The sequence below is a fragment of the Trachypithecus francoisi genome, unplaced genomic scaffold (genome assembly GCF_009764315.1).
Source record: "Trachypithecus francoisi isolate TF-2019V2 unplaced genomic scaffold, Tfra_2.0 Lachesis_group10, whole genome shotgun sequence".
NCBI classification, from domain to species: domain Eukaryota; kingdom Metazoa; phylum Chordata; class Mammalia; order Primates; family Cercopithecidae; genus Trachypithecus; species Trachypithecus francoisi.
The window spans coordinates 27,254,605-27,281,947 of record NW_022681455.1 but is presented as its reverse complement, the minus strand read 5'-3'; the positions used below and the strand labels follow the sequence as shown (position 1 = coordinate 27,281,947).

The following is a 27,343-nucleotide window of genomic DNA, read 5'->3' as shown; positions in this document are numbered from 1 at the left end:
TCAGTTCCTAAATGTGTGGTTGTATGCCAGAGCCATGTTCCTTCTAGGACTGGTTAGAGTCCCACTCTAGGGGGAATTTATTGGGTTATTGTCAGTCCTACTCTACATGGCATTAGAATTGAGAGTCCCGCCCTAGGGGCTTTGTTTTTTGGTCATCTTTCTAAGATCGTGGTTTAAATTTCCACTAAGGGTTCTTAATTTGGTCAGCATTTTTTTACTTCCATATTTAAAGTGCCTTCTTTGTAACATTCCATTGGCTAGTGATGGTAGTTGCCAGCCCACTGCCCACTCATCTTTCACTTTTGTGGCACCTAATTCTTGATACCCATGTTCTTTTGGCAGGAGTCAGTGGTAATTGTCCTACTGCTCTTGAAGGAAAGGGAGGTGGAAATTTGAAAGGGAAAGTAACTGGACTCTCTGGACTTAGAGGATTTCTGGGTTTAGTAGTATCTCTGATAGACATAACAACAGTGAGCATCCTGAAACACTTTTTCAGGATGCTTTTTAGGCGATTAAAGAAAATTGAAATTTGATGTCTTAAAACCTCATCTTCTATGCTAACACTGTTTAGTACAAATTAATTTCCCAAGAAGTTTGGCCTAAAAATGGTTCACTCTTCCTGGAGCCACCTTGGTGCCTTGATATGAGGAAGGGGGTCCTGCCAGTTCTCCAGTATAGGATTCCATCCCAGCTTCATCAGGCACCCCTCTGCTTTAACCAACTAACTACAGCCTACGTGCCATACTGCCTGAGGAAATAAGTCCAACCAGTCTCACCAGGAATGAGGCCCTTTATCAGCCCTTAAAATCAAACTTACATGTGTTGTGAGAGATTGAGACATTGCTAATGGCGGGAATAGTACTTGTGCCTTTTTCCATGTCTAATTTAGCTTTATGCACGGGAAACGTTGGCTGGTATCAGAGGATCCAGGGAAGCTTGTAGTTTGATGTAACTTGGCATGATTTGCAAATAGTGTCCACCTGCTGTGCTGTAGAGGAGAAACAAGGGATTTTTGAATACTGCCTGAGAATATGCTGATGGAATGACTGCTTGTAACCAAGATCATGCCATTTACTGTATGTGGGGAGTGCACTCCCAGATTTGGACCCCCAGTGGGATTACCAGAGGGGTTCCTGAGATCTCAAATGTAGAAATCATAGGTAACTTGTTTAATAGAAGATATGAAAGTGTGCTTAATCCAGTTAATTATGACAAGGTTAGAGAAGTAACTCTAGGGGAGGATAAAAATCCTATTCTAGTCAGGGCTGTTTGGTTGAGGCACTCAGGAAATATTGCCAGATAGACTCCCCAGGAAGGCAAACTCTTTTATCACTCAATCTGTCCTTGATGTTAGGAGGAAGCTATAAAAGGCAGAAATGGGAAACTCAAACTCCTATAAGCCAATTTTTAAATATGGCCCTTACAGTTTTCAACAATAGGCACAGATCAAAACAGGCAGAGAGAACCAAAAGAAATAATAGACAAAATGCAATTGTTAATGACTACTTTAAGCACCCTCTCCCACCTCAGGGTTAGCCAGCCTGAGGAAATTTGAGATCAGCATCCCAGATGCCCAGATGAGAGTCCCAAACTTGCTGAGCTCTGTGCCTTCTGTAAGCAAGAGGGCCATTGAAAAAGGGACTGTTCTAAGCTTCAAAGGGAGCCTAGGCTACCCAAACCCATAATGGCTGAGAAAACAAGACCGATGGGACCCAAGATTCCCCACAGCTCCCACTGGACGCCTTCCCATCTCCATGGAAGAGTGTTAGGTAACTTTTGAAGTGCTAAATAAAAATATTTAGTTAAAATGTGTTCTTAATGAGATAATTTTGTCAAATTCAGAAACTATCTAAAGGTTGATTCAAATTATGGATTAGAAAAGGTTATGAAATAAGGAATCTTTAAGTAGGAGAGAGATGTGAAGAAAGTTATGGATGTGGAGATGTATTTTTGGTAAGGAAGGTTATAAAGAATAATTGTATAAAGGAAAGTTATAAATAAAAGAGTATAACTGTCTATGAAAAAGGATCTTCAATTAAAAAATCAATATGAGAGGGCTATTGCAGTAGGAAAGGAAATCTTATATGATAAACTCTTGTTCTAGAGTCAAACAACTAGGTATTTAAGGAAGAGGTAGTATAGGACAAGTCAGAAAGTCCAAGCATGTCACAGATGGTCTCTGTAAGTTGTGACAAGGTTTGTGAGGGGGAATATATAAAAGGAATTTTGTATATGATTCTTAGGAATAATTAAAAGGGAACTGTTTATAATAGTCTTTCTAAAGAATGGTTCCGTCTGTTAAAACAAGGTTTTCTGGGCAGGCACAGTGGCTCACGCCTGTAATCCCAGCACTTTGGGAGGACAAGGCAGATGGATCACGAGGTCAGGAGTTTGAGACCAGCCTGGCCAATATGATGAAACCCCGTCTCTACTAAAAATATGAAAATTAGCAGGTATGGTGGTGAGAAAGAAGACACAGTGGAAGAGGAGTCCACCATGAGGATCCACATCTTCAGACTCCTTTCACAAACACCTTGTCTCTCTATGTCTTTCTATAAAGCAAAGGGAGTTAAGGAGGAGGTTTATGTAAGAACAGCTAGGGAATCATCACGTCTGAGAAAGTTCTAAGGAAAAATCCTACTTAAAAAGGAGCTAGTGCCCACTTGGTAAGAGAGCAAAGGTAAAAAGCATTGATCCATTTGTTTATCTAGAAATATCTGTGAACATTCTCCCTGCAAATCTGTAAAAATGCCAGTTCCTGCACCCAATTCAAGCAGTTACATGGATTTCCTGAACCATAGCCATAGAAATACTTATTGTATGTCTACATTGAAGGTATACATTTAAAAACAACTATACGAGGCCGGGCACGGTGGCTCATGCCTGTAATCTCAGCACTTTGGGAGGCCAAGGTAGGTGGATCACGAGGTCAGGGGTTCGAGACCAGCCTGGCTGACATGGTGAAACCCCATCTCTACTAAAGATACAAAAAAAAAAAAAAAATTAACTGGGCCTGGTGGCACATGCCTGTAATCCCAGCTACTTAGGAGGCTAAGGCAGGAGAATTGTTTGAACCTGGGAGGCGGAGGTTGCAGTGAGCCGAGATTGCGCCATTGCACTCCAGCCAGGGCGAGAGGGCGAGACTGTATCGCAGAAAAAAATAAAAAATAAAAACCCAAGCAACCAAACAGAAAAAAACAACTATATGAAAAACTCCATAGATGGGTTGACTGTGATGGAGAGGGTTACCACATAAAATATAGGATGTCCTATTACATTTGAATGTCAAATAAACAATGAATATAAGTATTTAATATAAGTAACTCTCAAATAATGCATGAGTTATGTTAAAAATCTGAAGTTCAAATTTAAGTGGGCATTTTATATTTTTATATGCTATATCTGGCAATCCTAGATGAAGGAAGTCTCTCTTGCCTAACTCTTGGAAGGGCAAGCAGCTATACAAAAGTAGAAGATAATTAATACTTCCAAATAGTCGTGGGTTCTAAAAGACAATGAAGCAAGGCAATGTTGGCTCTTTAACTGTGGAATCTTGAAAGACCTCTTAGACCTGAAATCTGAAGAAAGAGAAGAAACCAGCCTCATTATAACTTGGGGAAGGGGACACTTCAGAGTAGTAATTAAGATCAAAGATAAGACAGGTAAAATTCCTACCCTGACCCCAATTTATCATTTGATGACCTTGGGAAAATTATATTTTTGTGCCTTGGATTTATACACTTTTAAGTGGAAATTATTTGTACCTGTCTCATAATTTTTTATGATAATGTCACGTGAATTTGACTAGGAAGTGCTTAGCACAGTGTCTGGTACATGTTGGCCCTGAATGCCTTATCGTAATGTGTGGGGGTGTGATTTTGTTTGTTTCATGGCATGTCTGTTTCTCACATGGTGTGTCTCTAGGTGCTAATCTGTCTGTGTCACTCTAGGTCTCTGTTAGTGTTTTTAAATATTCTGTTAGTATTATATTTGATTCAAGTTGTGTCTGATAGCAGGAGTTTTTTCCTATGGCCCCAGGATAGGTTGCATTAAAGCTGTGTAGTGGAGAATGTATAGAAGAGAAAGAGAGCACCACAGTGTATAAGTATACAATTAAGTGGAGCCATCTTGGCTCACTGCAACCTCCACCTCCCAGGTTCAAACGATTCTCCTGCCTCAGTCTCCTGAGTAGCTGGGATTACAGGCACCTGCTACCATGCCTGGATAATTTTTGTATTTTTAGTCGAGACGGGGTTTCACCATGTTGGCCAGGCTGGTCTCAAACTCCAGCTCCTGATCTCAAGTGATCTGCCTGCCTTGGCCTCCCAAAGTGCTGGGATTACAGACATGAGCCACCACGCCCAGCCTACAATTGATTTTGATTGGTATATGTTGTAGTCAGTGTAGGCTGCTATAACAAAGAGTCATAGACTGGGTGGTTTATAAACCATAGGAATTTATTTCTCTCTGTTCTGGAGGCTAAAAGTTTAAGATCAGGGTGCCAAGTGTGGTCAGATTCTGGTGGGGGCCCTCTTCCAGGTTGCAGATTTCTCATTGTATTCTCACTTGGCAGAAAGAAGGTAAGAGAGTCTTCTGGGGTCTCTTTTACAAAGACGCTAATCCCATTCAAGAGGACTCCACCCTCATGGTCTAATTACCTCCCAAAGGCCCCACCTCCTAATACCATGATATTGGAGGTTAGGATTTCAATGTGTGAATTTGGGGGGGACACAAACATGCAAATCATACAGCGTATTTTCTGTTTGAAGAAAAACTTCCTGAGTTCTCATTTTATCAGAAGATACCACATTGGGAACAAATTATTATTCAGTGATATCATGTGCTAGAAAAAGAGATCTACATATTTCTGTATATATTTGACAGAAGCACATCAACTCTACCCAAGCGAGTGGGGTAGTTTGAGAACTATAATCCAAAAGAAGGTAAACATGGGCAAATGTCCTATTAGCTGGATATATGAGGAAGCATCACATATCAGAGTTGAGAGAAGCAAGTAATCACTTTTCTCTATAGTCTATGTAGAAGGGTAGACCTGGAAATAGTCTTTGAAGAAGTATACATTAGTCAAAGCTAAAGGTGCAGGGTAGGTTACATAAAGATCCTAAGAAATGTACTGGAGATAGGAATTCATATGACATGGGTGAGTGAGACTGAAACTTCACTCTAAGGAGCAGTAAGGTAAGTAGAGGGCATGGAGGGTCTTGAGTGTCAGCAAAGGAGTTGGGTATTGATCCAAAAGAGACTAAAATTGTCATTTGATATATTTTCTCTCTATATATGTGTATATATTAATATATATCATAGTGTATCAGGGTTTCTCAGCTTTGAAGCTATTGATGTTTTGGACTGGAAAATTATTTGTCGTGGAGAGCTGTCCTTTGCATTGGACTATGTTTGGGAGCATCCCTGGCCTTTATCCACTGGATGCCAGTAGCATCTCCTCTCCAGTTGTGACAACAAAAATGTCTCTATGCATTGTCAAAAGTCTCCCAATGGGGCAAAATCACCATGGGTTGAGAACCACTGCTTAGATCCTTCATTCATGAAAGAGGCATGCTGGTTGAGCAGGGAAGCCTCAGTCATAACTTAGACTGAGTTTTTTAGGTAGTCTATTGTCTTGTACACATATGTGTATCCTGCATCACCTGATGTGAGGCTAACCCTTCCTAATACAGTGTTTCAAATTGCATGCCTGGTTCTCCTTATATCAGCATCCACACAATGAACCAATATCAGGCTTTCTATAACAGATATAAAAAATGAGTTAAAATGTAATGTATTAATAAAATGAAAATTTAAAAATAAAATCACATGTATTAGCACAAAAACCAAAAGATATCTGAAATATACCTAGTAAAATGTTGGCCATATTTCTATGTAGAAAGATAGTGTGATGCTATTGAGATAAACTAGAGAAAACCTAAATAATGGAAAGGTAATATATACATTGTAAGATTTCATCATTTTATTTTATTTTATTATTGTGTTATTATTATTATTTTTGAGATAGAATCTCACTCTGTCACCCAGGCTGGAGTGCAGTGGTGCGGTCTCAGCTCACTGCAACCTCTGCCTTTCAAGTTCAAGTGATTCTCGTGCCTCAGCCTCCCAAGTAGCTGGGATGACAGGCATGTGGCACCATGCCCAGCTTATTTTTGTATTTTTATTAGAGATGGAGTTTCACCATGTTGGCCAGGCTGGTCTCGAACTCCTGGCCTCAAGTGATCTGCCCACCTCTGCCTCCCAAAGCGCTGAGATTACAGATGTGAGCCACCATGCCCGACCAGATCTCATAATTTTAAAGATACCTATTATAATCAAACTGATCTACAGATTCAGGAAATATTATCCAAAATCACAGCAGCTTACTCTTTTTTTTGGCAGAAATTTACAAAATAATTCCAAAATGTATATGTAAGTACAGAGAGGCAATACAGAACAAGCAAATCTTGAAGGAGAAGAATAGGTCAAGTTTTCTGTTACCACATATCAAGACTTATAAAGCTATAGTAAATAAGAGCGTGGGGGATTATTAAGTTAGATAAATAGACAAGAGGAAGAGAGTCAGAAATGAAAAGGACCGCACATATGGGCATCTGGTGTATAGAAAAAGTAAGTCTGCAGAATAAAGAGGGAAAATATGTTTTTTTTTCAACAAATGATGATTGGTCTTTTTCTTTTTCTTTTTTTTTTGAGATAGAGTTTCGCTCTATCACCCAGGCTGGAACAGAGTGGCACAATCTCAGCTCACTGCAACCTCTGCCCCCTGGGGTTCGAGCAGTTCTCGAGCCTCAGCGTCCTGAGTAGCTGGGACTACAGGTGTGTGCCACCATGCCCAGCTAATTTTTTGTATTTTTAGTAGAGAGACGCTTTCACCATGTTGGGCAGGCTGGTCTCAAATTCCTGACCTCAAGTGATCTACCTGCCTTGTCCTCTCAAAGTGCTGGGATTACAGGCATGAGTCACTGCCCCCCACCAAGTGCTGGCTCATTTTAATACCAAATGAATATACTTATTTCTAGATAAATGAATTTAGATAGATAGATAGATAGATAGATAGATAGATAGATAGATAGATATTCCAGGTGATTTTCCCTCCCACTATACATAAATATCAGTTCTAGGTGCATTTTAGATCTAAATGTGAAAGGTAGAACAAGATAGCCTCTAAATGTTAATAAAGGGAAATATCTTTGTGACTCCTAGGGAGCAGAAGATTTGTAAAACAAAACCCACAAAACACTAACACATATGTACGTATATAATATATGACAAATACACACATATAAATAAATTTGGATTCATTAAAACTAAAATCTTTTGTTCCTCAAGTTGTTAAGAGATTCAGAGGTTCAAATGGCAAGTTACGGTGTAAGGGAATTGTGTTTATAACACGTGGAATCAACAAAGAGCTTGTAGTCAAAATATAGAAAGAGCTACTACACATGAGTAAGAAAGGAACAGAAAAACAAAAATCAAGTGATTTGAAGAGGCATTTCACAAAATGGAATATTGAATAGTAATAATAATATAAAAAGGACTTAACAACATTACTAATCAGCTATTTACAGAATAAATAAGCAATTTTGACCCATTAACATCCAGGAAAATAGTGAAATTAAAAAGCCTGATCATATTAAATTTTGGAAAGAATTTGAAGCAACAGGAATTTAATGTATACTGCAGGTGCATGATACTATCTCTGAAAATTTTGGGGGTATCTAATAAAATTATCTAATGAATTATGCATATCATAGGCCTCAACATTACATTTCTGTATGTATATCCAGTGCAAATGTGCACTGAGATATGTGGAAAAAATCTCCAAAAATGTAGTTTATAATAGGCAAAACTTGAAAAAAAGGTCAATTGACAGTAGGATGGATAAATAAACTATGGGCATCCAAACCATGGAACAGTAGAGCACAATGAAAATGAACTACAATTAACATGGATCTATCTCACCAACATCATATTGAACAAAACCAGACCCATGACATATCCATACTGTATAACTCAGCAATGTGAGCACATATGCATCAGAAGAAATGTACAAGAAGGGCCCTAGAAGTAAACGGAAACACAAATCTTCATTAACCTAAAATGTGTGGTAGGCAGCTTTTAAGAGAGCCCCCCACGATACCCAGCTCCTGTTAATCATGCCCTTGTGTAATTCCGTCCCCTTGAATGGTGGGCTGGGCCTGCTTAAACATTTTCAATGAACAGCATCAGCAAAAGTGATAGGATGTCACTTCCAAAATTAGGTTATGAAAGATTCTGACTTTCCTCTTGCTTGTACTCACTCTGGCTCTTCTGAATTGCTTGCTCTGATGACACAAGTTGCTATGTTGTCAGCAGTCCTGTGGAGACTTCAAATGGTAAGGAACTTAGAGTTGCCTCCAGACAATAGTTGGTGAGTACTTACATCCTCAGTCTAACATGCTGTTAACAACCATATCAGTGATCATGAAAGCCAGTCCTTCACCAGTCTAACCTCGAAACGACTGAATCTCCTGCTGGCACCTTGATTGTAGCTTTGTGAGGGACCCTGAGCCAGAGAACCCAGCTAAGCCACTCCCAGAATCCTCACCCACAGAAATTAGAAGCCAATTTTTTTTTTTTTTTTTTTTTTTTGAGACAGAGTCTTGCTCTGTTGTCAGGCTGGAGTGCAGTGGTGCGACCTCGGCTCACTGCAACCTCTGCCTCCTGGATTCAAGCGATTCTCCTGCCTTAGCCTCCTGAGTAGCTGGGATTACAGGCGCGCTTCACCACACCCAGCTAATTTTTGTATTTTTGGTAAAGACGGGGTTTTACCACATTGGCCAGGACAATCTCGATCCTTAACCTTGTGATCCACCCGCCTCGGACTCCCAAAGTGCTGGGATTACAGTCGTGAGCCACCGCACCCAGCCGCCAACAAATGTTTTAAACAACAACGTTTTAGGGTTATATTTTACACAGCAATGGAAAATGAATACAAAGGATAAATATGTTGCAGTATGTTTATGTTGTGACATACTATATAAAAACAGGGATAAACAACAAGAATGAAATGTGTAGAATATTATTTTAAGGAAAAACGTAGAAAATATACTGGAGCTGTGATTCTATTTATATAACGTTCAGACATAGGTAAACAATGGTGTTTAAGAATAAAATAATAGGTGATAAAATCTTAAAAATGCAGGAAGTAATAAAAGTCAGGTTGGTTATATATGATATATAATATATGCCATATAACATATATGATATATAATATATAACATATGATATATGACATACGACATAATATATAACATATGATATATAATATATGACATATAACATATGATACGCAAAATATATAACATGTGATATGTAATATATGACATATAACATATATGACATGCAATATACAGTATATAACATATACGACATGTAATATACTATGCATGGCATATATGACATATGACATATATTATATATACTATATGATATATAACATATATGATATATAATACGTGATATATATTTTTGGGGAAGAGAGGAGACAGTGACTGGGAAGTTACCCTTATTAGATGCTTGCCATGTTTTACTGCTTGGCCTTTGTCACAATTCTGCAGGTGCTTGCTTTGTAATTACTTAAGTTGGCATACATGTTTTATACACTTTTCTGTACATAAAGTTAAGTTTGCATATATATTTTATGTACTTTTCTGCATGGGTGATAATATTCACAAAAAAAGTTTAAAAATGAAAAAAGTGCTATTTTGTAGAACAAGAATTTTCAAAAATGGATAAAATGGAAGTTCTGAGATAGATACATGGATATTTTATAACTAATATAAATTTCAATGTATTTAAAATTTTTCTATGAATTAATTGTTTTAAAAATCTATTTGAAAAGTTAAAGGAAATATATGAGGTAAACGATTCTAAGGACTGATAGATTTATAGCAAGTAAATGCATAAAGAACAGAATATGGAAAAATTCTTGCCATTCTACTTGATATATCCAAAATATATATGTAACATATATGATTTTGTATAAATACAAAGTATATAAATAATTGTTGACCAGGCATGGTGGCTCATGCCTGTAATCCCAGCACTTTGGGAGGCCAAGACGGGTGGATTGCTAGAGGTCAGGAGTTCGAAACCAGCCTGGCCAACATGGTGAAACCTTGTGTCTACTAAAAAAAAAATTAGCTGGGCGTGGTATTGGGTGCCTACAGTCCCAGCTACTTGGGAGACCGAGGCAGAATAATTGCTTGAACCCGGGAGGTAGAAGTTGCAGTGAGCCGAGATTGGGCCACTGTACTCCAGCCTAGGTGACAGAGGGAGACCCCTTCTCAAATAAATAATAAATAAAGTAAAATAAATAAATAATGTAATTCAGCTTGTCAAGTTGTTGATGGCTGTTGTAAGACCTCGGATCGTGTGTGTGTGTTTCAACAAAGTGTCACTCTGTTGCTTAGGCTGGAGTGCAGTAGCATGATCTTGGCTCATTGCAGCCTCCGCCTCCCGAGTTCAAGCGATTCTCCTGCTTCAGCCACCTGAGTAACTGCGATTTCAGGCGTGCGCCACCATGCCAGGGTAATTTTTGTATTTGTAGCAGAGATGGGGGTTTCACCATGTTGACCAGGCTGGTCTCGAACTCCTGACATGAAGTGAACAGCCCACCTCAGCCTCCCAAAATGCTGGCATTACAGGCGTGAGCCCCCGTGCCCGGCGGTTCTTGTCTTATTAGTTTAAAAGAATTTAAACCAGAGTCACACAGCAAAAGAAGTGCAGCGTAGATTAATTTATTGCAAAGGAAAAATAATATTTTGTAAGTTAGGTGCAGAATAGACAGCGCACGCTGAGAGAGAGAGAACCCAGGGCAGGCTGTTCCTACGGATGAGACAGCAAAGATTGGCGCTAGGGAGGCTCCCTTTATAGGGGTCTTACATGACTATTTAGAAGGAGGTGGGAAGAAGTGTTACTAGTAAGCATCTTCTGGGTAGTCCTCTGAGTGCACATGCGCAGTAGCTGTACGTGCTTGTTCATACATGGGATGTCTCATTGGCATCTTAAATCTCCAGTCAGAGGTGTGTTTTTTTACTATTGTAATGAGCAAAGGCTCAGTCTAAGTACAGGTGAAGTCAAAATGCCCATGCTGTGTCTAGGGGAAATTTCCTCTTGATAGCTGTTGAATGAGCTCAATTTCAGTGTGAATGCTGAGGCTTATTGTGTTGACTGTACGGTCACCACGGTTGCTGTGTCCCAAGAACATGGTCACCTCCTTGAATACCTATCCTGCGTCAAAGTGTCAGTAGGGTAACTGGGTCCCTCTTGCACTGTTGATTGCAAAGAGAAACAACATACACTGAAATAGAAATCACTAATTACCAGCAATAACCAGAAGACATTCAAAGCCTTTGACCTATGTTTGCAACAATCCTTTGACTCATTAATTTTCCTAAAATACATTTCGAAAACAGAAGAATTGCTAAAGTATATCAACTCCTGTGACTATAATGCAGCTATTAAGACGATGATAAAGAAGACTTGAAAATAACTTACCTTCAAATTTCATAACTTGTTTTGTTTTTTGAGACAGAGTCTCTTTCTCTTGCCCAGGCTGGAGAGCCCTGGTGCCATCTCGGCTCACCGCAACCTCTGCCTCCTGGGTTGAAGCGATTCTCGCGCCTTAGCCTCCCGAGTCGCTGGGATTACAGGCGCCCACCACGCCCTGCTAATGTTTTGTATTTTTTAGTAGAGACGGGGTTTTGCCAAGTTGGCCAGCCTGGTCTTGAACTCCTGACCTCAGGTGATCCACCTGCCTCGGCCTCCCAAAGTTCTGGGATTACAGGCCTGAGCTACAGAGCCCAGCTTGCTTTTTTCTTTCTCTTTTTCTTTCTCTTTCTTCTCTTTTTCCTCCCTCCCTCCCTCCCTCCTCCCTCCTTCCCTCCTTCCCTTCCTTCCTTCCTTTTTTTTTTTTTTTTTTTTTAACAAAACAAAACAAAAATCTTGTGGCCATGTCAGTGCTACACGTTTCTTCAATGTTGGTCCCTCGATTTGTCTTGAGAATTTCTGTCTTGGTGTATTTGTCGTGCTGTTTTTTTTTTTTTTTTTTTCTGCTTATCTTTTTGATGAATTTATTTTAATGCTCACAGTAGTAATGATTTCTAAAAGAAGGGGTTGGGGTCACCACACCTCGAGTTTCCCCCCCTTTTTGGCAGCTTCATCTCTCTCACTAGCCCCACCGTCACCTTCTTCTACTCTATTCCCCTCTCCCCTTTCTCTCAGGCTCTAAGGCGTTTTTGCAGTCATCAGGTAGGAAGCCCACCAGAAGAATATTCATTAAACTGATAACGTGAACAATATTGACAATCAATACCCAATCAACCATTAAAGTTAGAAAACCCAACAACACCATCGTAATACTGATGGTACAGAATTACGACAGCTGCTTTTTCCTCTCCAAGGCCAGGGTCCTGAATTCCAGGAGAGTCGAAAGGAAAGTTGGCTGGACTTGGGTATTGTTTCCTCGTATTAAAAGGCCTCACCCGACGAGGGTGGGATTCGAACCCACGCGTGCAGAGCACAATGGATTAGCAGTCCATCGCCTTAACCACTCGGCCACCTCGTCTCGATATACCCCGTTTCCTGAGTATTTTATTTCAGAGTTTGTGATCGGAACCCACAGACGGCCTTAGAAGACTTAGGACATGGTTCGAAGACGTTTGGGAGACGTGGAAATGGCTCGTTTTCACATGAATGATCAAGAACTGAATGGAAACGCTTTGAGGGGGGAAAAACGGTCTTAACTTTCATGGGACTCACACAAATGTTCGAGACATGATAGTAACATAGTTGCCGGGCGGGTCTCTCCCTTTCTTCCGCTTCCTGGTCCCGAGGCAGGCGGTGCCTGAGCAGGCTGCGGGTGTGACCGGGCCGACGGGGCGCACGGGGTTTGCCTTCGACCTGGGGCGGCAGGTGAGCCGGTCAGTCCTTCTGTCCGCTCACCGCGTCTAGTCGCGTCGGGATCGCGCACCTGGGAACCAGCAGGAGACGGAGATTCCCAAAACCGTTCACACCGGAGTCGATTTCTCTTCAGAGAAGCCCACGCAAATCAATCACAGGCCGAGCAACAGGGAACAGGGGAAATCCTGCAGGAATGGACCCCTGCTGTATTTTCATACTCTCACTGTGAGGATATTTTACGTTAGATTGCACTAACATCTTGAGTGAAGACCACCTTTACTTGTTTCTGTGAATTCACAAAGAATCATCCTTTTCTTTTTCCCCGGAAGAGCCCTTATATTGTAGTGTTTGCTGCTTAGACGTGCCTGAAATCTTCAACCTCAACTCAACCCACTTCCTTACCTCTTATTTTCCATGCTAAGTCCCATTTGGGTTTTTGCATCAAGACAGATCCAGTTTTCCTCTTCCAACAAGCGATTTTCTCTCATGAAATGCTCTTTCCCTTTCTCACTTTAGCCTGGCTGAATTATTGATCCATACTTTGGTTCTTAAAGCTATTTTTTTTAAAAATTAACAAAATTTTTAATCAAAGTTAACTACGCATGTTTTAAAAGCTCAATTCAAAAAAAATATGTATGCGAAACAGTGGTCTCTCCTATCTTATTCCTCTTAGTAGAGGCATTTTCAGCCATTTGGCATTTTGTGTTGCTGTTTTTACCTGCATGTCTCCAAATATGCTATTGCAGAGATGGCTAGTTGTCCATTCATTATTTCTGTTTTTTCCAATAAATGGAAAATTAGCTGAACTCATAGCCACCCATGAAAAGATTACAGTGACTTCCCTTGAGAGTCAGCATCATCACGTGACCAATTTCTAAGTAAAGGTATAAGAGAGAAAATGTATGTAAAGCTTCCAGGTTATGTCCATAAGAGAAGGAAATAACCTCTATTTATCTCTTCTTCATGTATCTGCTTTTGAGAATGAAGGCTTCATGAAACAGTGATTGAACCCAGCACACTGGAAGAAGGAGGGAGCCATGACATAGAAGACTGGAACCAACACCATGAAGCCAAATCATCACCCTGGCATTGATTACACCCTCAGACAGTCACAGTAATGTCTGCTTCTTTTAAGCCATGGTTCTTTGGGTCTTTGTTACAAAGACAAAATTGTACTCTAATACATATGCTACATATTAATTTTAAGCTTAGTATTTTCCATTGATTTCCCATTATACAAATAGAAGATTCACTTCTCTTCCTCACCGTAAACACCTCCACGGACACTCTTCTTAGCAATTTTTCCTTCAAATATAGTTATATCAGAATTTTTATTGAATGAGTAATCACCCTTTCTATAATTATGTTTGGCAATATTATTTACCTTTCGTATTTTGTTTCCTGAACATTATTTTTAGAAAAAAATCACAAATAACCGTAAAAGCTTTGCCAAAACAATAAACTGAGTGATTTCTAAACTTGATATTTGGTTTTCATCCTGATGTCTTCCTTCACCATTGTACTATACATTTTATTTCCCTGCCACTGGTGCTGTATTCCCAATTTCTCGTGTATTTTCTATCTTAATATACCTTCACATTTTGGTGGAGTACATTGTAAAGCAGCTTCCTGAGAAGAAGTTTATTGTAGATGGAGACTTTTTAATACTTCTCCAGCAACTTGATTGAATGTTTGTCAGGGAAATATTTTTCAAGCTTTTGAAATTCGTTTCAGGATTTTGAGGGAGTTCTCTATTTTCTTCTAGCTTCCAGTATTCATTTTGAGAAGTACAAAGTCATTCTAATTACAGAGTCTACATTTGCAGTTGGCTTTTATTTATCTATTTCAGGATAATTTCCTTGTCCTCAATGTTCTGCAATGTCTGAAAGATATGCTTTAGTGTGTTTCCATTTCTATTCCTTGTTTTGGGAACTCTGTTACATCATTAAATCATGTATTTCGGTTAGGGATATTAGCTTGTTTTTTGTTGTTGCTGGTTTTGTGATTTCTGTGTTCTCTGTCCTTTTTTTTTTTTTTTTGAGACAGTCTTGCTCTGTTGCCCAGGCTGGAGTGGAGTGGAGCAATCTCAGCTCACTGCAGTCTCTGCCTCCTCAGTTCAAGTGATTCTCTGCCTCAGCCTCCCAAGTAGCTGGGGCTACAGCGTGTGCTACCACACTCAGCTAATTTTTTTTCTTTGCTTTGCTTTTCCTTTCTTTCTTTTTTCTTTTCTTTCTCTCTCTCCCTCCCTCCGTCTCCTCCCTCCTTCCCTCCCTCCCTCTCCTCTCTTCCTTCCTTCCTTCCTTCCTTCCTTCCTTCTCTTCCTTTACTTGGATTTTAAATCTCCAGTATGCTTCCTCTACTTTTGCTGTTGTTTTTACTGCTCTTTCCTGGTTACATTCTTTATACTTTTAAAAAATTAATAGACATTTTAGGCAGTTTTTTATTTACAGAAAAATTGATGAGAAAGTACAAACAGTTCCTATATTTCTCCTCTCCTTCCTATAGCTTCCCTTGTTATTAAATCTTATACGATTGTGGTCCATTTGTTACAACTGATGAACCAATATTGATACATTAATATTAACTAAAATTTGTAGTTTATTTTAGATTCAGTCCTCCTTGTTGTAACTCTTATGGGTTATGTTGTAACTCTTTCCTCTTTGATAAATGTATAATGACATGTGTCCATCATTGCTGTATCATGTATAATAGTATCTCCACTCTAAACATTCCGTGTGCTTCACCTCTTCATCCTTCCCTCCCTCCCTCCCAGCAATGACTGCTCTTTTTTGCTGTTTACATATTTTTATGTTTTTCACTATGTTGTATAGTTGGAATCATATATATAGTATGTGGACTTTTCAGATTGACTTCTTTCACTTAGCAGTATGCTTTTAAGATTCCTCCATGTCTTTTCCTGTCTTGATAGCTCTTTTCTTTTCATCATGAAATAATAGTCCATCCCTTGTGCCACACTTTGCATGAAATATATCTGTTCACCTACAGAAGTACATCTTGGTTGTTTATGTTTTAGCAAATCCAAATAAAACTGCTATAAACATTGATGTGAAGGTTTTTGTGTGGACATGGATTTTCAACTCATTTGAGTATATATCAAGATCACAGTTGCTGGAGTTTCCCTTTATATTTTTACTCCACATTTTGGAGATGCCCTTCAGGTTTTATTTCAATTGTTCTAAGTTTTTTCTTTCTACTCTCATAATTTTAATTTCAAGAGACTTCTATAGAGTTATCCTTTTGTACAGCATTCTTTCTCTCCCTTTCTAAAAAAAGCTTTTAAAAAATCCCTGTTTCTCAGATTAGACACTAACTTCAGTGTCTAATGATGCCTAGTGATCTTTGATTGCTGGTCCATAATTATAATTAAGCTCTAAAAATAACTGGAAACTAAGACCATTAGTCCAGTTTATTGACTCTGGGAACCATTTTAGAATGACCTGCCTGTGTCATTTACTATCAGACTCTTACATGTCAAAATATCCAACTTATCCCTCTTAGGATAGTAAAATTCCTTGTAGAGAAGGGTCATTCAATCTTTTCTGCCTAGATGACATCAAACTGACTTTCTGAATTCAGAGAAAATTCTTAATGAACAGAGGTTAGAGGAAGTTCCTTTTGAATTTCAAACTTAATAAGTAATACTATTCCAAGTTATAAAATTAAATTACAAATAAATTATACAATTAATTTACAAATAAATTATACACTTATATTTTATTTATAAAAAGAGACAATATATACCCCACCTATGAATAAGGATCTGCATCTTCATACTCAATGGCCCATAAAATTGGTCAGAAAAAGGAAAGGTAAAAAGATCCACACTTTCAGAATACCAAGATGAGCAGGGCAAGTTGAGTCTCCGTGAGGTCCATGAAGCTAGAACAAAACTGGGGTTGGGGAGTGGTGTTCACTTTCAGTCTTGGCCACAAAAGCAAACAAAACAGCTATTCTGAGGAAATATTTTAATTTAGACAGCATGAGCAAAATAACTGGATTGATATCTTCCTCTCCATTTTTTCCCTCTTTCGAATTCCAGTGTTAATCAATTCTCCTGAGCATTTTCAACACAGTACCCACAAATTTCCAGAACATGGATTGAGAAAAACTTTGAGATTCCAGCCTTAATGACTGCTCTTCGTGGTCTCTCTCTCCAGTTAGACGAACCTGGGCTAGCAATATTCTGAAGAGTCAACAGTCAACCCTGGTGCTATATACTTCCATGGGAATTCCATACTTTCTCAAAACGCGTCATCATGGTAAATAATTAAGTACCTGTAATATTAAGTTCTGTAGAAATGAAACCATGTTTTTCCATCACTGCCTCCATAGCTTTCGGCACTGAAGGTGACATGCCGTGCTCATTGGCTATGCATCCGTTGAAGGAATAAAGGAATGAACTCTGACCCGGGAAAGCAGGAGAGGCAGGAGTGTGACACCTTAACAGTCGACTGCAGTGGGAGCAGCGGCACCAGCAGCACTTGGGGAGACTTACTTTCCAGTGTGGCGGGAGTAGTAAACACTAGGAGTCAGAGAGTGATGACCAAAGCTGGAGTTAAAAGTGGAAATTAAAATTCTCCTTCCTATAAGAGGAAGATAATCTGTTAACTACAGCTCACGTTTCCCCTCCAGCACTCGGCCAAACACGCACACGCAAGCGCGCACGAGCTGCCCACGGCCTTTCTTTCGGGGTTTGAGAAGAGATGGACAGAGGTGGGAGAGCGCCGCTGCAGCCGCATCAACATTCCGGTGTCTGCCCTTAAGAGGAGGTCTGGGATTCAGTACTTGCCTGCTTCGAAGACAATTCTACTGTTCATGTGGTGAAAGTACATATTTTTGGGTATGAATATTTGGGGAAATACTTTAAAAATCCTTAAAGCTTATTGGGCGAAAATGAAGTGGGCTCGTCCGGGATTTGAACCCGGGACCTCTCGCACCCGAAGCGAGAATCATACCCCTAGACCAACGAGCCACTTAGAAGTGATATTTGTGCATATTTACTGTAGGATTTATTCCCAAATTATTTATTTTTATTCTTCAAAGGATTTGTTACCAAATAATATTTATCACTCCATCAATTATTTACATAAATGAAAGGGTTGGAAAGGCTATTTCTGTGGATGGTCTGCTGGTAGCTTAAATTACCATACCAAACTACGGTACAAGCTGGTAGCTTTAATTACAAATTAAAACTTGTAACCTGTAGAAACATTTCTCCTTTATTCTACTTTGCTATACTACTCTAAGTAATTTAACTCATTTTTTTTCCATTTTTAGCTTTCAATTAAAATGTTAGAAAAATTTGAGTTTTCAAGTTTCCTTATCTCACTTCCACCCTTTTTGAAAGTTGGATATTACTGTTACTGAGGGACTTCTAGATTATTTGCTCTAACAAGGAGTATTTTCGCTACCAGAAATTTTTCAGAAAGAATATTCCTAATCTCAGCAAAATTCTACTTATAAGAGATTTCTTAACGTCAGCTTTTCAGGGGTACCGAGATGTATTTGGTTGGTTTACTAACTTCCTCCTACATACAAATTTAAGAAAGCTACAAAAACCTTTGGTTAAATGCAAAGAAAGTTTTTACAACAGATCATTAGCTGATACATCTAAGTCGCATTTTATATTCATGTTAAGATTTATGTTTTAAATTAATGCATATTTTCAATTTCATTTTGCTGTCCCGAATTTGATGCCTTCAAAAATTTAAAAGCTAGTTCTCAATTATCCAATAATTATTACAGAGTACCTGTTTATTTATTTACTAAAAATGAAACTCTCTTGCAAGGACAAATCAAAATAAGGATTATCTTGAATATGTGTGAAGAGCAATCAATCTTTTCTGAAAGGGAGAGTAGATTTAAACTAGTACTTAATTTGAATTTTGACATGGATTTACTGAGTGGATCAAAATAATTATGAGGCTACTAGGCATTCCTCTAACTCCTGCCCACCTTACTAATGTTAGAATAGTGAGATTCTTTTGCAATCCAACTGCTTTCTTTGTACTATGAAAGCCTAAAAAAATCTTGACTAATCCCTCTGAAACACACACATAGGAGTAGTAATCATTCCTAACTGCCCTAAAACTTAGAAGTGACTATGATTCAGACTCAACATTCCACTTCCATGAAAATATGTTTTTCTCCTCAAGAAATAGCATCTCATGTCCATGCATAGATGGAGCTGGGACTTAGGACTGTACTGAGATTTTAAATCAAAGGTTAAATATTTCAGCGTGGAAAATAATTATTCATCCTGAACCCAACAATTTCCCAGATAACCTGTTCTTTGACACACAACTTAGAGCACTTCTCTTCATCTTGAAGTCAACAGAATAGATTAGTTTACTAATTTCTGAACTCAGCACAATGGTCTTGGGATCACATACTTTATATACAGACCCACACTCTCAACCCCAAACCCTCATTCTCTCTTCAGTTTCATAGTATAATATACATTTCCCTTCCCCAATCCAACTTTTCTAAGGATAATAAATAGTTCATTTACTTTTATACCAGTGGGAACTCAGATTCCAAAGAAAGGTCATTATTTAAAGATTACTAAACATCAGCGCCAGGACACACATCAGGGGACCCACGTAGGACTTATATTCCAGTCATTTTACAGAGATGTTTACTGTCCTTTTCTAGGCCATGTAGATCATGCATAATAACATGCTTAGTTGCATTAGCAAATATGAATATATTCATAAACTCAAATTTCTTAGAAAATAGAAAATGTGGCTTAAAGATACAGATACCGAAGACAACTTAGAACAATGGATATAAAATTTCCCGACAAATGACAAGATTCATTCACCAAATTTCTATATACATATACACACATACACATAAACCTACACACATATATACATATATCAAATTACTCAGCAATTTCTCTGTTGGATATATACCCCCAAAAAATAAAATTAGCGCCTGGTAGAGGTATCTGCATTTCCATGTTCCTCAATAGATGAATGGAGAAAGAAATTGTGGGATATGTGTGTGTGTGCGCGCACATGCACAAGCGTGTGCATAATAATGTTATATATAATATATATATTATACGTCTGAGAGCAGTGGCTCACGCCTGTAATCCCAGCACTTTGGGAGGCCAAGGTGAGTGGATCACTTGAGGTCAGGAATTCAAGACTAGCCTGGCCAATATGGCAAAACCCTGTCTTTACTAAAAACCCCGTCTCTCACAAAAATTAGCCGGGCATGGTAGCGCATGCCTGTAAATCCAGCTACTCAGGGCCGAGGCAGGAGAATTGCTTGAACCCTGAGGGAGGAGCTCGCAGTGAGCCAAGATCGCACCACTGCACTCTAGCCTGGGTGACAGAGTAAGACTCCATCTCAAAAAAATTTTTTTTTAATTACAATATATATTATAGTGTCTATATATGTGTATGTGTGTGTGTGTGTATAGTGGTATAATATGATATGAGTATATATAACGAAATACTATCTAGCCTTATAAAAGGAGGTACTGCCATTTGCAGCAACATGGATGAAACTGGAGGACATTATGCTAAGCTAAATAGGCCAGGCACAGAAAACAAAATACTACATGATCTTACTTATATATGCAATCTAAAAAACAAAACCAAACAAAAATCTCAAATACACAGAGACAGAGTACAGAGGTAATTATCCGGAGTGGAAGAGTAGAGGAGGAAATGAAGAGACAGAGGCCAAAGGGTACAAAGCTGTAGATATCTGGGATGAGTAAGTATACAGATCTAATGTACAACATGAGGACAATAGTGATAGTATTGTATTATATGCTGGAAATTCTCTAAGAGTGGATTTTGGATAATTTTAACACACACACACACACACAAAGGATAACTGTGAGATGATGAATATGTTAATTTGCTTGACTATAGTAACCCTTTCACTATGTATATCAAAAATTATTTTATACATCTTAAATAGATGCAATACAAAGTTTAATTAAAAATAGATGTTTATATCAGTATAAGATCTCCTGAAACAGAGTTGCATCCCAATCACAAATCATTATTACTGTGTCTGTTTTATGACTCTGAAGTCTCTATATTCCACTAAAACCAAATACTGAATCCCTCAAAGATATGACACTTTAAAAAATCTCCTCTTAGAAGCCCATCTTTTTAGTCAAGCAGTGTAAACTGCCTCCCAAATCTTTATAGTTTGGGAGGTTCTCTACTTGCTGAAGTTTTCATAAGGTTTCTCTTCAGGTGACATTTCTATTCACCTGAATTTTTATTCAGGTGAGAGAGGACTAAGGAAATGGGCCAATCCAGGATCTTTATTGTAAGTCTGGCCACAGGCCTCCAACCAATTGACTGACAGCTGGAAGTTGAACAATATTGCTCGATAGAGAATACTGATAAAGATGGTCATGATGATAATTGTGGTGAGATGATGGTGATGATGGTCATGGTGGTGGGGTGATGATGATGATGACAATATGAAAGACAAATGTAAAGTAAAATACACACTTGGCAGGAATGTGGCTCACACAGTTGTGTTGATTCTTCCAGCTGAATCACCAACAGTAGTGTGCCTGTCATGAAGTTTTCATGAACTAATGAAGTGCCAGAAAATTGAATTATTATGAACATAAATCACAAAGTGATTGGTAATACAGAATTAAAGCATATGTAATTGCAGGGTACAAGAGGCAGATTTTTTTTTTTTTTTTTTTTTTTTTTGTGAGACAGAGTCTCACTCTTTTTGCCCAGCCTGGAGTGCACTGGCATGATCTGGGCTCACTGCAACCTCCACCTCCCAGGTTCAAGTGATTCTCCTGCCTCAGCCTCCCGAGTAGCTGGGATTACAGGCACCCGCCACCACTCCTGGCTAATGTTTTTGTATTTATAGTAGAGACGGGGTTTCACCATGTTTGACCAGGCTGGTCTTGAACTCCCAACCTCAGGTGATCCACCCACCTTGGCCTCCCAAAGTGCTGGGATTACAAGTGTGAGCCACCTTGCCCGGCCCACAAGAGGCAGATTTTAAAGGAAATCATTCTTTTAGGCCACTCTCTCTTCAGTGTAGCCTATCCAAAATGTCAAGCAACATAGCAAATGTTTGCTAATAGAGTACACAATTATAAGAATCAAAAGTCTTTTGTTTTCTCACACTTAGTATCTACTATGCACTATTTTAAAGGCACCTACCTTTTTACTTCTCACAATAGCCCTAAAAACAGATAATGCTGTTATTCTATATTCCATTTCAGAGATAAAGACACCAAACCACAAACAGATACAGCACACTGACCAACCAAGGCAGAGCTACAATTAAAAAACCAAGAAGAATTTGCCTTTCTATCCCTTCCTCAAAATCTCCATCAGCTTTTCTGAGGCATTATAAATAAAACTAAAATCTAAGTTAACCAGTGTGATTAATAGGCAGACACAACTTCAAAGTAAGTTCTCTGGACCCCTCCAGTAATATTTTGCCAATTCAAGTCTCTCATTTTTAAGGAGTGGGTGTGTGTGAGTGTGCGTGTCTTGAAATATTTTCATGAAAACATGATAATTGAGGTCAGAAATTCATGCTCTTTGACACAATGTATCAATATGATATAAAAAAATGACAAGTTACACTTTGGCCACTGGATTGACAGGACTTTATTACACCCCATATGTGGCTGGGATAGGGCTGAAGAAAGTTCTTTTTATGAAAGCTGCTATTTTGCTCATGATGAGCTCCTCTGAGCTTTGCCTCAGCAGTAGTATGGAAGTGGGAATGACAGACTCAGGCAGGGTGGTGGGATCACCAAGGTCTTTGAATTTTGAGCTTATTCAAGGATCACAAGGTCATAACAAGATCTTGCATTTCGTCCATATAACAACATGCACCAAAACACTTTCGTTCAACAAATCTGGAATGTATATTTTAGTAGTATAAAATCGGTAATGTGTATATTAAAGGCTGATGGTCTGTGTGTGATCAGAGGATGTCAAAAATCGTCTTCAAAAGAACAAAAAAGGACTTACGTAGCAGGTCAAAATCCTTTTATCTCTTTGTTGAAAGATATTTTACAGTTTGCATAGCTTGGTCAAGAGTATATCTGCATTTTAAACAGAGAATGTTGTGTTCAAGTCCCTGAGTTAGTGAAAGCAGGCACCCAAATTACAACCTTGAAATGCTTCCATCACTGAATGAATCATGAATTCTTTGAGACTGGTAATAACTACAACCGGAGAAAACTCCAGCTTAGGCTGGAGTGGAGTGGCGCAATCTCAGCTCACTGCAACCTCTGCCTCCCAGGTTCAAGCGATTCTCCTGCCTCAGTCTCCCAAGTACCTGGCATTATAGGCACCTGCCACTCTGCCTGACTAATTTTTGTATTTTTGGTAGAGATGGGGTTTCACCATGTTGGCCAGATGGTCTTGATCTCCTGACCTCGTGATCTACCTGCCTTGGCCTCCCAAAGTGCTGAGATTACAGGCATGGGCCACTCTGCCCAGTTTTCTTGATTTTTTATTTTGCTTATCCTTCAAGAATTAAATGTAGTTTTCCTTTATCTCCAGTATACTGTGTTATATATTCCAGAAGACTGTGATAGAAATTGAGAAGTAAAAAGGGAAAAATCCCACCTACCAAATGCACATTAAGGATATCTTCAGGACTTAAAATACTTGAAAAAAGAATTGAGTCATACATTAATGAACCTGACATCACAAACTTGTGTTCTCTACCTTACTTACAAGTTCCAACCTCTTTATCTACATTAATTTCTGGTTTTCAGAGTTTCATATGCCTTTTGCTTTCTGCACTATTTCACCTTTCATGCATTATGATCTTCTTATGTATTCATTTTGAGCAAAAGGAGGGAAAATGAATGGTGGTTTGTTATGATGGTTCCATCAGTTTAATCAGTTATTAAATGTTGATTATAGAAGCTTCCATGGACCAGTTAAATATTTCTTGCCAATCGTTCCAAAGCCGCTCATTGCTCCTACTTAAAATTTTCATTCACTTTCAATACAGTACACTTATTTCAATTTATTGTCCAATACTATTTCCTCTCTTCTGGTTTCCTTTGCTTTCATTTCCTTATACTTGATATAATGAGCACTATAATCAGGAATCACTTTTTCTCACTTATTTCTTACAGCTTGTTTAGTATTCAGATGTTCATTTACTTATACATTTATTCGAAAATTGTTAACTTTTACTTTAGTTTATTTGGTCAAGAAAAAAAGACCAAATAAAAACAAGTAAGCAAGACCTCAGTAAGACTGAACATGTGTTCTTTTGAAATGTCTCTTAAGTCTCTTGTTATCTATAGTTTTCACTTCACTTTTATTTTATCAAGTATTTTTCCAAATGGCTTGATGAGATATCTTACTGACAGAACTATACATTCCATCCAAATGTGTATTTTGGTTCCAGTTTAAGAAAAATTGAAACCAAGTTCTTCATTTAAATTAATGCAGAACCAGATTATTTTTTAACTCTGATAATAGAGAGACTAGACTGATAACATTGTGGGAGTGCCAGGGCACTAAAAAATGATGTCTAGAAACAAGTCATAAATTGTTATCTAACTTAATTTATTTATATACTTTGAAGAGAGATACTCTTACATGTTTAACAAATCAGAAAACAGAGAAATATATAAAATAAAATTCAATTTACTATGCCTCCATTTGCTTAGCTTCTCTTCAATCGGGAGTAATTCTTACAGTTTTTTTTTATTCTTGCAGAAGTTTATGATGTAGATAATTCCAAATTAATTATATTATTATATTGCCTTTTGAATGCTACAGCTTTCACATTGCTTTTGTTTCAATTGAAAAAAAAAAAACCCTTGAGTATCATTCCATGTCAATATATTTTGAACTCATCCACTTCTTCATAAGTACCATAAAATCCCTTTGTATGAATGAATATGTATCAATATTTTTAAGTAGCTCCTTTTGCTAGATATTTTGTTGTATTTGTAAAATAATGTATCATAATGTGTATTTTTCCTACTTTAATTCTTAAATGCTCAAGTGTATCTGAAGGATTAGGTCCCAGACATGGAATTCCTGAGTCAAAATGCGAATGCGCCAGTACTTTTGATAGATTTTACCAGATTGTTCTACTATTTTTTACTCCTGGAAGCCTGGTGGTAAAAGAGCCATCATAAATACACAGAATTTCAGTTACTTTTTGAAGGGTGGAAGGATAGAGAATAAGAAGAGAGAATAAGAATAAGAAGGATAGAGAATAAGAAGAGATCATAGAAATCTCTAGGATTTCTATGATCTCTTGCATTAGATCGGAGCTGCTGGTCACCAGGTTTGTTGTATGAGAATTTATCCTTACATGTTTAAGCAATTCTTTTTGATTTTTAAAAAATACACAGCATAGCAAAACTAGCAAGTTTATTTCAAACTTGCTTACTGAAGAGATCAAAAAAACAGACATTTTCTGAAGTCTTACTGAACATGCCAACATTCAGCCACACGTCTATCTCTGTGAATCAGCACAAACGGGCTGAGAGTTGCATAACCAAGGGCTAAACATTCTTGAATATTTGATATTATGAAATTATTCTCTAAGGATAAAGTTAAATATAAAGAAATAATGCAATCTGTCCAATAAAAGAAAACAAAACAGATCATCAGAAGGAGAACACTTTGAGCAGCTCTTATCTCAGGGGGAGTTTTGTACAGAAATTTGGAGTTCTGAATGTGGAGAACATGCTTGTGATGCTGGTGGAGAAGAAATACCATGTAGCTGCTGGCCCAGCCTATGAGACCCTGAAACAGAGCATCTTGCAAGACTATCGGTATGAGAAAAATCCATCTTATTACCCATCTCCCTGCTAGAAAATAACAGTAGTTATCATTTTCACTAATTTGTGATCTGTTCATGTTGCTATTTGTGATGGAATGAAGTAAGTTCATGGTTATCAAGGAATTGAACGTCCAAAAAAAGAGAAACAAGAGAAGGACATGCCATGCAGACCTCAGCTTGAGCCTCCCCCACATTGAGGCTCTGGGACTGATGGTGATGACCTGGACCATGGTGAGGAGACTGCTGGTGCAGATGGAAAGGCCTCAAGTCACACTCTCCAGATAAGCAACAATTTTACAGCCTATATCATCTAGAAAGTTTCTCAAACCAAAAGCTGCTATTGTCTTGGGCATTCCTTTGGAAAACAGAAGTATGATATTTGTAAAAGCTAAATGGATATGAATAAAGTGTAAAGATTTCTTCTCAGTGCCCCAAAAGAAAATGTACATATAGTTTACAAAAACCAAAACATTCCCCACAATGCCAAGTTCAGTTAGAAACAGGAATATTGTTCCCTTCGTAATGTTCAAAACCATTTCTAACCTCATGGGCAGAAAATGTTTAGATCCAGGGAACACTGTATGAATAAAGTAGCAGTTATGATGATATATATGTATATGCAAAAAAAAATCATATCATAGCACATTTCTAGTGGATAAAGGAAAGTCATAATATATGTAACAGAGCAGATTTCTGTCCAAAGAACTGTAATCCTTTCCCTGTGACCCTCTTTGATGAACATTCCATGTGACCTTAAATGTCATCTTGGAAGAGGATACGAAAATCTAAATTTGGGAAACAGATTTTGTTTGCCTGATCTCCATAGCTACAAGACCAACTTGCTTGTTCAAATTCTGATAGATCTCACATATTTTAAATCTCAGCATATGCTGAATTGAACTAAAAAAATTCCCCCAACCTGAGTGTCTGCATTTTCTATTTAATTCTTCATATTCCTATCAGCCAATTTCAAAAACCTGATGTTCACCTGTAACCCCTCTACCTCCTCTGCATTCAACAGACAAACACTCATAAAATCCTGTTGCTTCAATGTCTTTAACATTTCTCAAGTTTAACAATGTTTTATCTTCTGTGATACTTCTTTTATTCATTATGCCTATATATCTATCATTTTGATTAGTATAACAATTTCTGATTTATCTCTTCTTTCTAATTTTCATATCTTTGATTCATATTCCTTAATATTTCAGAGTTGTCTTTCAAAACCCCAAACTTAATCTGTGATTTCAGTAGTTACAAGTTTTCAGTGGGTTTTCCAAGTACTCAACATCAAGTCAAACTGCATAGCATTTCACTGTAGGACCTCAACTGTTAATGGTTAATCAGCCAAAGACCTTCAGAAACAAGCCTGTGGGCTGAAAAACAATGAGATACATGGACTGGATGCAGCCAGAGAAGGTGCTCTAGAGGAACCATGGAATGTCACTCTACAAGGGCATTTAGGAGAGGTCTGAGTTCCTACTGATGGATCTGAGGGACCTCTAAGGGGAGTTGTTGATGTGTTGATTAGGGGGATTAGGAGAGGTAGATTAGTTAGGTG

General features: G+C 38.2%; 1 long non-coding RNA gene and 2 other non-coding genes across 3 annotated transcripts; 1 reads left to right on the top strand and 2 right to left on the bottom strand.

Annotated features, from left to right (window-relative positions):
- The first annotated feature begins 6,899 nt into the window (after window positions 1-6,899).
- Window positions 6,900-18,577, top strand: LOC117086869. The gene is made up of 3 exons (XR_004438599.1): window positions 6,900-8,434; window positions 13,950-14,083; window positions 17,030-18,577. It is a non-coding gene; the product is annotated as an uncharacterized LOC117086869 (long non-coding RNA).
- TRNAS-GCU lies at window positions 12,553-12,634 on the bottom strand. Its single transcript has one exon. It is a non-coding gene; the product is annotated as a tRNA-Ser (tRNA).
- Window positions 17,891-17,962, bottom strand: TRNAP-CGG. Its single transcript has one exon. It is a non-coding gene; the product is annotated as a tRNA-Pro (tRNA).
- Window positions 18,578-27,343: the final 8,766 nt, after the last annotated feature.